This window comes from Haliaeetus albicilla, chromosome 23, assembly GCF_947461875.1.
Source record: "Haliaeetus albicilla chromosome 23, bHalAlb1.1, whole genome shotgun sequence".
Taxonomy (NCBI): domain Eukaryota; kingdom Metazoa; phylum Chordata; class Aves; order Accipitriformes; family Accipitridae; genus Haliaeetus; species Haliaeetus albicilla.
In genome coordinates, this window is record NC_091505.1 from 1,236,088 (window position 1) to 1,248,763 (window position 12,676).

The following is a 12,676-nucleotide window of genomic DNA, read 5'->3' on the forward strand; positions in this document are numbered from 1 at the left end:
ACTGTGCTGGCAGGCAGTGGGGATGGCAGAACCTCCCAGAGTGGGCTAACCCTTCTTCCACCCAGCACATCGGACTCGTCCTGAGCCCCGGTGTCCTCAGAGGTGTCTGGGATGGGAGCCGCATCCCTGGCCAGCAGCTGCCCCATCTCATGTGCTGGAGATGGGGCGGAATGAGGTCTCAGTTGTGCCTCCCTGGTACCTGTGTGGACAAACCACCCCAGCGAAGCAACCAGCGCTTTTCCCCTATCTGTGCTGTGCCACAATTTCCACGCCCGGTTTTCCAGAATTCAGGCTTTTTGAGTTCTGTAGAGTAGAAACTGAGAAGTACTGTCTTCCAGTTTCCCTGCCATTGCACTCCTGAGTGCGCTGGTCTGGCAAGAGGCAGGATGGCCGCTTGCTGTGATTGCCTTTGCAGCGAGGGGACGTGGTGGTGTGTCACCACAGCTTTCTGTTTTCTGAGAGTGTTTTTCAGGAAAGGGATGGGGGTGGCGCCTGGAACAGGCAGAGGAGCTGGCGGGGATCTGCTGCTTCCCAAAAACTCGGTGCAGCTCCCAAAGGAGATAAACAAGTTAGTCATTCGGTGAGCTCACGGCAGAGGCATCTCGGCCTCCATGAGAATTTGTCGCGGGCCTTTCCTGGGCTGCCCGGGTGCGAGCGTGCCCCCGTGCCGGCTCCCTGGAGGAGGCAACAGCTGCGGGTGATGGCTGGCCCCGTGCTCCTCGTGCTCAGACAGTGCCTGTCGCCTGTCCCTTGGTCCTTCTCCCCGCACCGTGGTCCTGGCAGGAAGCCCCGGCCCCTCTCCCACCATGCCCTGGCACTCTCGGCACCTCTGACGTAGCCCCTGAGCCGAGCAGGGACTCGGCTGGCTGTCCGCAGGATCCAAGCGTGTTCCTGAAGTAAGCGATGGACGCGAGCAAATAAGAATAAATAGTGAATCAACTGAAGGGCTGCTGTCCAGGGTCTGGGGGAGACTGGGGGGCTCTGGGGAGGGATGATCCCCCTCCTGTGGTGTCTCCGCTGGCTGCATTTGGGACCGGCAATGCGGTGGTGGCAGGACTTCGCACGGTTTGTGGCTCGCGGGGTTGTTTCTTAGATGAGCCACCCTTTGGGGTGTGGAGCGTGGTCTATGGAGCTCAGTGGGATTTCAGTCCTTCTTGTGCCCTGCAGAGCTGAGCCTCTGCTGCTGGCACGTACCTGCTGGGTCTTGTGGGGCCGGGGCAGGCAGTGCTGGCCCCCCTCGGAGGTGTGCTGACCGGCTTCTGGCTGCCCCAGGTGCTCGGCACTTCAGACATGCACCTGCTACTTGGCCCCGGCACGTAGGATCTCGTGTGCTGGGAAAGAAAGTGCTTGGGATCTTTCTGGGGATTTCCCAGGGAGAGCTGGGATCTGGGAATTTTCTGTCGTCGTCCCGTCCCCCCCCGCCCTTTTCCCCTCTTCCTCCAGCAGTGGCTCTCACTCGCGTGCTAGTCCCAGGGTCACAAACGGTTTTAAAAAAAGCAACAGCCCACACAATGCTCTTCCCTTCTGTAATGGGTGCTGGTGACGAGATACCGCATCCGGCCCGGAGGATACAGAATTAGCCCTCTGCCTGGGAAAGGCCCTGCCAGTCCCTGCCGGCAGCTCCAGCGCCGCGGGGCTCTGAGGTCAGCAGCGCATCGGCACGCGCGGAGGAAAAGTGACTCCGCATCCTACAGATGCGTCCTCCGTTGGGCTCGCTCGTTCCCCTCTGATGGGTCGTGCAAGAAATCAGTCTCTCTTCCCTGCTCATGGGATTTCTTGGAGGTTGCGTTGCCGGCGCTGGTGTCAAGTGGTGCATTCTGTGACGTGCGGGGCACCTGCAGGTTTCCCTCTACGCGTGGCTTCTGCACTGGCAAAAATTGGGGGATATTTCCGCAGGTCAGGACAGGGAATTCACATTTTACAGGAGATGTGGTAATTTCCACAAGAGCAGCAAGAACAAAGGGCAGCTGAGCAGATAGGGGGTATTCCTGGAAATATCCTGGTTCGCAGGACAAAAATTCTGAAAAATGTCAAAGTGGGTGTAGGAACTGTTTCATTTTCATGCACATCCACCCCAACCTGAATGTCACCGTCCAGCCCAACTCAACCCAATACAACCCAAACAGCACAACGTATTACAACCCGACCTGAGCGATGCAGCCCAGCCCACCTCAACCCAACATGAATGACCCAACCCAACCCAACAGGAATGATCCAACGTAACGCAACCCAATGAGAATGACACATCCCAACCCAACGTGAATGATGTGATGTGGCCCAACTCAGCACAACCCAACAAAACCCATCATGGATGACATGGCACAGCAAGATGGGAGGAAAATCCAGAGGACCCTTTAGGAAGGTGAAGAAGAGGAGGGTCCATGGACTGGAACTCCAGTTGCTGGCTAGTCCTATCCTACCCCTGCTGCAAGGCTGTTGTAATGAAATTGAAAGAGCAAAACAACCTCTGCCTGCCAGGACTCCCCTTCTAAATAGGCTGTGAACTGGTGAAATGTGGTTGTGTGTAAGGGACCTGAGAGTCCAGGGGGATTTTTCTGGTATATAATAAAAGATTGAGCCTCTCTGCTTCTCCTAACTCTCTCCTTTCATGATGCTTATTAGGACTGAAGTCACTCTAAACATCTGTCTCTTGCAGTGATATTGGTCAGCGATTTCAAGAGGATTGGGGGAACAGCCCAGCAGGAAAACCTGGAGCATGCTACTGTGTTAAGAAAGTGAGCTCAAAACCGAAGCAAAGCCCCTGATCTACCTGTGATCCTGACTGTGGTGTGCAGCTGCCTGTGCAGCGCTTGATCCAAGGGCTGTCGGAGCCGAGGGACATAGCCGGGTCCCTCCAGGCGCGGCGGTGGGCTGCCCATGGGGCCACTTGTGGTATCGCTGGCTTTGCTGCTCCAGCGTTCCTTCTCCCTGAGGCCAAGCTCCCACTCCCAAGAAAGCATCACGTCCCCATGGAAACACAAATGCTTATTTATTTGACTTGTTTCAGTTTGGTTTTTTTTTTTTTAATTTAATTTAATCCTCCCCACCCCGCCTTTTTTTTTGGTTATTCGAAGGAAGGAAGGAAGCCCAAACTCGGATGTTTGTTTGTTCTGTCCTGGCCGATGTTCCCTTGGTCGCGCTCCAGTAGCCGATAAACTGGCAGGGAACCGGAGCATGGAGCACGGCAGAGCCTGGGAAAGGCCGGGACCCTGCTTCCCCCAGCCTTACGTCACGGTTTCTCTCTGATTAGCTTGGCCTGGGGGCTGCATGCTGCCAGCTGCCTTCACTCCCTCCGCTCCCCCTAGGACAGGCAGCATTTTTATCACCAGCTCACGGGACTGTTCTTGGTGGGATGTCTGCAAGGAGAGCATCTCCCTGCAATCCAGGTTCCCTCCGCCCTGCCCTTGGTGTCATCCTCCAAGCCCCCGACCCATGGTGCAGCTGGGACCCATGGTTCGTCCCTGGCTGTGGGACCATGGAGGGGGAGAACCCCCAAGGGATCTGGGCTGGGGTGTGAGCTGTGCTCTTCTTGCAGACCTTCACCCTTTTCATCCAGGCAGGTCCCACTCAACCACGGGCATCCAGTGATGTCTGCGGCCATTACAGACCCCAGACAGAGGAGGAGGGGGTGCTCTTAGGTCTGAGCAATCGGTCAGGAGCTCGTCCCATGGCTCCTGACATGAGCCATTAGGTTGGAAAGTCTCTCCTTTCTCCAGGCTGGAATATGTGCTCAATGTGGCCCGTAAGAGGCAAATAATTATGGGTTATTGAATATGTGCCATGGGTGAGCGATGGGTGGGGAGCTGGAGCCTTTGTGGTCCTCTCGCTCCCTGCTGCCTGTTGAGGGCAGGGATGTGGTTCAAAGGAAAGGGGAACATGCACCAAGGGGCTTGATCAGCTCAGGAACTTCTGAAGCTCTCCTGGGAAGAGCATCTGCCCAGGGATGTTGGGGTGGCTCGGGGAGGTGAGACTCTGTCTCATCCCCCAGGATCCCTGGGGTTGGAGACGAGTCCCTGGGACCCTTGCAGGGTAAATGAAGGTGCTGGAGGTATTGGAGGGAGAGGCACGGTGGAAAATGCTGGAGCAAGAAGGCAACAGGGGGTTGGATCTCTGTTAGAAATGGAGCGTTTGCTCTCGGTGGTCTTTTCTTTGCAGCAGTGGAGGGACTCTGAATACATCCTTTGGGTGTCCCCTCCTTAGGGGAGGACAGTAGGAAATATGGGTGTCCCCCCCGGCACCCAGCTCCTGCTGGTGTCCTCATGCAGGAGACTTGAACTTCTCCCAGCCAAGGCAAAGCTGGCGTCTCCCAAACCCCCTGCCTTGGGCCGCACATCCCAGCAGCTCTTCTGTTTCTTGCTCCTCTGCCATGGAGCAGTTTTTCCCTGGGTTCCCAGCACATTTCCTCATCTGTTCCAGCATCTCAGTGCCTTGGGAAAGTTGGAGGGAATCGCTCGAATGATGCAGAACACCACCGTGGGCATCTGGGTCCTGTGAGGAGAGCATGAGTGGCTGAGGAGGAAGGTCTCCCTCCACCCATCTTTTGGCATAATGTCACCTGCCCCTTCCGTGGTCCCCGCAGACGCTTGGCGGGCTCCCCGGCTCTGGCTCCCTTCTCCCGACCCCACGTGTTTGCCAAAGTGGTCATCCCGAGCCACGCAGCCTCTTCCTGCGAAGGAGGGTGGTGGGCGTGGGGGTCTTGCCTGGGGAGCAAGTGGGGATGCTCTGGGGGGTCCCCGGCCTGTGTGCGAGGCCAGGTCACCCCCAGCACCACGTGGCGCAGCAGGCGCTGCACTGGCTCGCTGCCTGCTGGCCCGGGCACTCGTTCCAGAGAATAATATATAGCTTTGATGCTGCTAATTGGAGCTCTTTCCCTACACTTCCTCCTTTCAATCTTCCTCCGCCCTCAGCTCTGCAGGGTCAATAAGTGATTCGCATTAAAGCAGAGTCTCTGTCGGTTCCCGTGTGTCTACGGCAGCCGGGTCTCTGCCAGGGGGGCTGGGAGGAGGGGGCTGCATCAGCAAGGTGAATCCTCCAGACCCTCCAGGGATGGGAGACAAATCCTTGCAGGTCTCCTCCGTCCAAACCTTCTCCTGCCATGTGCCTCTGTTGCCTTTTCCTGAGCCACTGGGGTCCCTCTGCTCCTTCTCTGTCTCTCCCCCTTGCCTCAGCCCCTGCCTCTCCTCCGTCTCATCCCCCCGCCCTGGTCTGGCCATCAGCAGACAGCCACTATCGATTTTCCTGGTTCAGCAAAACCCAGCCGTGAGGGGAGCACGAGCCGGGGCCAGGCAGCGGTGACACGTGCGATGGCAGTGCTGTCACGTCCGCAAGCTGGGTGTGAGGGTGATGGGGGAGCTGTCTGGGGAGAGTTGTCACGGTCCCCGAGGTCCCTGCCAGCGCTGCGTCTGGTTTTCTGGGAGACCTGGGTGGCTCTTCCTCCCCTGTGCCCTGAGCAGCCCTGGTTCATGAGATCCAGTGGTGAGGAAATGCAGCTCCTCCATGGGACTCTTCTGGAAACCCTTCAGTGGGGAAGCAGGAAACCCTCAGCCCTCCCTGCTTTGGGGATGAACAGTCCTTTGCTCTCTCCAAACAGACCCAGGTGGATGCGGACGTGCTTTCCCCAGGGAACCCCTGATTTTCTCAAGCCAGTTCCCAGCTGAAATCCCACATGTCCCTCTGAGCTGCCTGGAGACACTGGCAGAGGGGGAGAAGCTATGTCCAACATTGAGGCTGGATCATCGCCCTCCTTCCAGCCTGCTCTGTGATGACCCCCAGCAAAGATGCTTTGGATCATGGCGTCTTGGAGAGCAGTGGCCAACCTCCTCCTCTGGCCATGCCCTGGGGGTCATCTCCATATCCCATAGCACGGGAGCGGGAAGGTTCCTTTCCAAATTACTGCAGGCCGAAAATAAGCCATTGCACCTACCAGAAGTGGTAACTGAGTCAGGAACCATGAACTGGCTTAATTTGCTGATTTCCGTGGATGTGTGCTTGGTGATGTCCTCCAGAAAGGGAGGAGTTGGCCACTGTGGGCAAAGACGAGTCCTTCCTTTGAACTTTATTGCCTGTGTGTTTGCTGTGGAGCAGAAGATCCTCCCCTAGGCTGCTCTCACACCCTCCACTCGTGGAAAATAATAAAACCTTCAGCCTCACATTGCCTCACCCCAGGAAAATGGGGTGTCCTTGGAGGGACAGACACCCGTGATGCTGGTGCAGGGATGGGGCAGCACCTGCACCTTCCCGTGCCTCCCCATGGAGACAGGGGAAAGGTGAGCCTTTGTACAGCCAGAATTTCCCCTCCTGTGCCAGGGGTGGATGCTCTTCCTGCCCCAGAGCAGATATTTGGGGAGGGAGGAGATCAGCCTCCGCTGGAGGTGAGTGGGAGGAGGTGGGATGAGTCGGGTGGAAGCCACATGGGGACCGAGCCCCTTAAATCCAAGACCTCAGTGGCTCTGTGTGTCCGAGCTGAGGGTCGGAGCCCCACTGGGATCCATGTCCGATGTCCCCAGGTCTGCCCCACGGCTCCTGCACGGGCTCCCCAGCATCATCCCTCTGCCTGATCCCTTGCGCCGGGGGCTCAGGCCATGACTCCTCTCCCACCTCGCTGGGACCCAGGAGCAGCACGGCCATCGGCAGGGGACGCAGCCTTGTAGCAGGGTTCCCCAGCTCAAAACTAGCCAACAAAACACTGTGGTGTCTCCTTGCAAGGTGGCCAGCTCTGCTGGATGCAGTCCCCGAGCAAGGGACATCCCAATGCCACCCACCTCGGAGGCAGGGGACGAGAGGGGTGGTGCGTGCAGGTCCCCCTTTTTGCCAGCCGCCTTATTTTGGAGCAAGGGCAGCTCTGCCTGCGTTGAGGCAGCGTGACTGCGGAGGGCTGCCTGCTAACTTTCCCCCCTCCCGCGGCATCCCTGGGCTCACCGCCCCCCTTCCCGTACCCCAGGGATACCCTTCACCCCAGGGTCGCCACTTTGGCCGCTGCACAGCCCCTTTCCCCATCCGCCCCAACTTTCCCACTGCCTGCAGCTGAGCCTGGCCCTGCCCCAGCCTTTCCATGGCCCCTCGGGTCCAGCTCAGAGCGGAGGAATGCAGCTCTCCAGCCCGGGGTCTCTTTGTCCTAATAAGTGGCCCTGGGGGGGTCTTAGTGTCAGGGCGCTTGGCACAAAGGTGGACAGTGGGGTTGTCCCCATTCAGGCAAGCCGCCGTGCTCAGCCCACCCTGGTAGGGCAGCATGGACCAGCAGCATCCCTGGGGAGCATCCCTGGCCTGCCAGGACATACCTGGCAGCTCTGGGAAGTCCCTGGAAATAGCTGGAGGGAGAGCCCGGCCCCATATAGGGAGCTTCAATCTCCTCCTCACCTTTCCCAGCCCATTAAGGGGCTTTAAGCATCTCTGCTGCTCTCTGTCACCCGCTCTGTGGGTGTGGGGGAGTGGGGGCACGGGGCTGGAGTTCACCCCGCGTTGGTGCTGGTGTGGGAGAAGACCCCTCCTTGTCGCGTGCTTAGCCTCCCATTCCTCCTGCTTGTGGGTCCCACCACACCAAGTGCCGGTGGCTGGGATCTGCAGCCGGACAAGCTCCAGCCACTGCTGAAAGGTGGGTTTTGGGGGGGGGGGGGGGTGCGCAGACAGCTGGGGGACACTGGCGTCACCCCCCCACCTCTCCAATGGAGCCCTGAAGCCTGTCTTGGAAGATGCTTTTCCTGGGAAGCCCAGCAAGGGATGGATGACGGATGGATGGTTTGTGAGACCCTGGAGCGGAGCATCAGTTCACCACGGGTCTGACCACCACCCTCGCCGCTTCGCTGGCTCCAGCTGGGCTCAGTTTGGGGGCAGTGGGGGAAATCGTCTGGCCCCTGCCGTGCCGGAGGTGGGAGCAGACAGTCCTTCTGGCCTGACCTGGAGACCCTCAACCTCCGAGGCTTTGCCTGCACTTTGGGGGCTCACGTACGGGCTTCGGGCATCTCCTGCTGTGCCACATGCAATGGGTGGACGTGCCCGGGGATTTTTGGGGCTCACCACCAGAGCAGGTGCCCATGGGGAGGTGGGAGATGGTCTGTGTTGGGGGGCAGCGAGGGATGGGGTGTCGGGGGGTCATGGCCGTGGGGCAGAGCCTCTCTGTCTCAGCAGAGGAAGGCAAGGAGGTGAGAGAAGGTCAGAAAAGTTTTTGCCTGGCCCAAAAGCGCTTAGGCAGGAGGGTCCGAGCCTCCAGATAACCACTGTTATTTAATTTATTTTTTCTAAATAAAAAAAAGGAAGGAAGTTAATAAATAATGTAAAGTGGAGAATGCATTAATGAAAGAGAGAGCGAGGGAGAGAGAGGGAAAGAGAGGAAGGGACAGGGCAGAGCGAGAGCGCGGGGAGGGGGGAGAGAGATATTCCTGCCTGTATCGATTGGATATGATTACATTAGACCTATCAAATATTCATACTACATTCCACAAGAGGTCATTGTGTGTGTTTTTCCAATTTAGCTCTGCCTTGGCGCAGGGAGCAGACTCCGAGTGGGAAAAAGGCTGCGCAAATGGCTCCAGCTCTGTGGCCCAGGGCTGCCGGCTCCCACTCGCCGCAGGGATGTCACCCACTGAATACCCTGGGGCGCTGACACGCTCCGGGTGGGATGTTGGTGCTGGGGATGAGTGGGGAGGGGGATGCTGAAGGGGGTGTAGAGGGGATGATGAGCTGGCTGCTGGCCCTGCGGGTCTTTTGCAAAGCCCTTGAGGGCTGTGGATCGTGTGTGGACACAGCAACCACCGCTGAAATAGAGCTGCGAGGACACGCATGTCCCAGTGCCAGCACCTTGCTCCTCCCTAGCAAGTGTTTCTGCTCCCTCCCCAGGCAAACTCAGTGGCCAGTGGTCACTATTTACTGGCTGCTATAGGCTGTTCCTTATCCAGGAGCACCTTAATGGGGGATTTTAACTGGGATGTCCCTCCGCCAGCTGGGAAGGGGTCAGCCCAGGCCACGGAGACAGGCAGGAGGTGGATGAGATGCCGTACGGAGGGCAGGCAGGAATGTGTGACACGTCTCCCACTGCGGTGCCCATCTGCCAGGGCACGCTGGCTCCCCTCACCCTGCCTCCATCCCCTCCACACTGCCTTTGCTGGCTGGGATCCTCGCGGAGGCGGGTGCCCCTGGGAGAGGACCACAGGGGAGAAGGACCTGCAGCATACGTGGTTCCTGTCTCAGATGGCTTTCAAGGACGCAGCTGTCCCATGGCTGGAGAAAGCAGTCGGGGTGGGCAGAGCCTGCCTTGCAAAACCCACCCGTGGAGGTCCTTTGCTCTGGGGAGGCAGCTGGGGGACTGCTGCCCAATTTTACTTCCATGCGAGGCACTTCCCTTGCCCATGCCTCAGTTTCCCCACACTACGATGCTGCCGGCGGGGGATGCAGCCCCGTACTTCCACCTTCCCGCTGCATCCCCAGGACTCCACTGCTGTCCCTCGGCCCCCCCCCGGCCCCGGCTGCTCTGCCGAGGCCCCCCGCTGCCCTCCGCCCCGCCACGGCCCCGGGTGCCGCGAGCCAGCGCTGTGTTCTCTCCTTACATTAATAAAAATTTTACAGCACGGTGGCAGGAAATGCATTTTCAGTTCATCTGCTGCAGCTATTAGATTACCAGGAAATGGCTGGCTGGCTGGCGGCCAGGGCCTCCAAAGGGCCAGCGCGCACCCGGTGCGGGGCGGAGGAAGAAGGCGAGCGGAGCCCGTGGTGCGGGTGGGCACTGGGCTGAGCCGATGGTACCGGTCCCGAGCATCCTGGGTGTCCCCGTGGTGTGCCAGGCTGTCCCCCACCGGCTCTGCCCATGCGCCTTGGGTGCTGGGCGCTAGCTGCCTGGGGGTGCAGTGCGCAGGGTGCTCTGAGCTGGCAGGGATGGACCCATTCCCTGCTGTTTTGGGCAGCTGGGGTGAGCTGAGAAGGCATCTATTGATGAACCTCTGCTCCATTCTAAGAGCAGCAGAGCCCAGAGCGGCTGCAGCCTCCACTGAGGCTTGGCTGTGCTGGGACCAGAGAGAGGTGGAAGATTTGGGGAAGGTGCATGTACTGAGCGGGGAAGGTCTCTGCAGAGGTTGGTTATTCCAAGCCATGGGATTTTGGGTTGCCAGGCTGGGCTGGAGTCAAGAGGAGCAAGGGAAGGAGTTATATTTGTGTTGTCTTTAAAAAAGCCGGGAGGAGGGGGTAGGTGCGCGGGCTATAAATACCTCCGAGGTGGCAGTGCTAATGAAGGGAGGGAATTGTGAGCAGCCCCTCGGAGAGGAGAGCCAGCAGCAGCGGTGGCTCCGAGGACCCGGGGGAGGGACGTGGTTTTTAGGCTAGTGGGTGTTCTGAGGAGAGCCCTCTTAGAGGTGACTGCGGCCGAGTGCTGGAGCCAGCCTCTACAGGTGGGATGGCTTCGTGCTGTGACCCCTCTGAGCCTGGCCCAGCCACGTGCCCTGGGATCAACGCGTGGGAGCGTCGGGCACCGAAGCAAAGCATCTTCCTTTGGTGGAGATGTCGCCCTGGGGCTGCAGCTGGGCTCCAGCTGCGCTTTTGAACCTTCCTGGGGTACAGCGGCTGGTCCCTTCTTTTTGGGGCACTCCGATGAGCATCTGGGAGTGGGGCTGGGCTCCAGAGGGATGCTTGAGGCTCCCTGCCTGTGCCTGGCAGCAGCTCGGGGCTCTCAAGCCCTCGCTGCCCACTTGGCCTCCCAGAGCCCCCGGCTCCGTGTGCAGGATGCTGCTTTTGGGTAGGAGGTGACCCCAGCCCTCCGGTCCCCCAGCCCCACCGCGGTGACATCTCCACTCTGGTCCCTGCAAGCGGGGACCACCAGATGGGAGAGGACACCTGGGCAGCGGGAAATGAGGGATGGTGAAGGGGGAGAGCAAGGGGTGATGGAAGGGAGCGGAGCAAGCAAGGGAGCAGAGTGTGGGGAGAAAGCAAGGTCTGAGCCTTGCTGAGGTTTATTAAAGTTTAACAGAAAAGAAACCCTGGTTTGCGTGGAGGGGACCAGCTATTTTTAGCCGTGGGTAGGATGTCAGCTCTGAAAATAGCCTGCTACCAGATCCTAATGAAATCCTCTCTCTTTGGCTCTCACCCGGAGCGAGTTTGGAGGGGGAGGATCGCTGTCACACCCGCAGCCGAGGAGCTCCTGACATTCACAATGACTCGCCTTATTTTTTATTTTTTTTTTTCCTTCCCCCTCCAGTTTCTCCTATTCTTTGCCGGCTCTGCCTTTACGCCGAGCAGAGGAGTCACCAGCCAAAAAAGTGAATGCGGGGGTGGTGCTGCTTAGCTACGGCCAAATCCCAGGCAACATGTGACCAGATTGGCAATTTAATACCAAGCCTTTCTCCCCTGCACACGCGTGCGCTCAAGTTAAAGTGACATTGAAACGGGAACTCAAAGTGCTGAAAGCAAAGAAACTGGGGGGAGCTGCCTCCCTCCCCACCTGCCGCTTCCATCCCTGGGGAACGAGTTTTGCTCAGCGGGGTGTGAGAGGGCTTGGTCTGGAGCGGGAAGGGTGGTACCCAGGCGAGGGAGGATGCTCGGGTCAGGTACCTGGGCTTGGAGGGGAACAAAATGTGGAAGATCTGCTGGAGGCTGCATGGACCAGCTGGTCTGCCGAAAGCTGAGCGCACCCAAGGCATCTGCAGGAGGGGTACCTGATATGTGTGGTGGAGCTCAGTCCAGGAGCTCTGGAAAGCCTGAAGAGGACCTGAAACAGTGGGTGCTGGCTGCTCCTAGAAAAGATCAGGGTGGTGGAGAAGCATCACAGGGAGCGTGGGGCACAGAAGCCAGGGAGAGAGATGACCCTGAGGGCTTGGGGACAGAAGAGACAGTCGTGGGAGCATCACATCCCCGTCAAGTTAGGGGTTGAAGGTGCCACACAGACACAGGTTGGATGAAGAGCATGTGTCCTGCGGATGCGGGGTCAGGCCCAGCAAGAGAGACTGGTGCTCTATGGGCTTTCTGGGGACGTTCAGGGTCCGGAGGGTGCAAACCCTTTGGTACTTGATTCCCCAGCGGGTATAGCAATGGGTTTTGGGTGGGGAAATATACATCACCCCCCCCCACAGACCTCAAGCTTTGGCTTACCAAAGACAGCCTGTTCCTAATGGGAACGAGAAGCCTTCAGCTCTGCGCCCTTCGTCTGCTGAAGGAAGGACCCCACGCAGCCAGCTGGCTGATACAGTGTGAGGGATCCAGCTCCAGAGCTGGCTGCCTGTACCACAGGCAGAATGTGTGCCCAGGCATCTGCCAGTCCTTCCAGGGAGCTGGAAGATGGAGTTAACAATTTCCCAGCGAGGAAACGCTTGTATTGACAGCCCCCCCCCCAATATCTCTATAACCAATGCACTCTATGGCTTTGCCCACCTGGCTCAGGTTCCCGAGGAGCTCAGGGTTGGGGTCTCTGTGTTGCACACTTGGAGCCACACTGGCTGCTTGAGTCACGTCTTTGCTCTGGTTTCTCTGCTGGGAGGGTGATGTGGATTTGGGTAGGGGACCTCGTGGGGACAAACATGGAAGCACAAGGAGCCCATCGATGCACTGGCACATCCTGAGCTTTGCCCAAGACTTGGCGCTCGCTATATGCAGTGGGACATGGGGGAAAAAAACCCCCAAACATCTGCTCTTATGTTCACCCTCCAGCTGGGTTCACATGCCAGGGTACCAGCTCAGCCCAGGCGCTGCCTCGCTCAGCCCC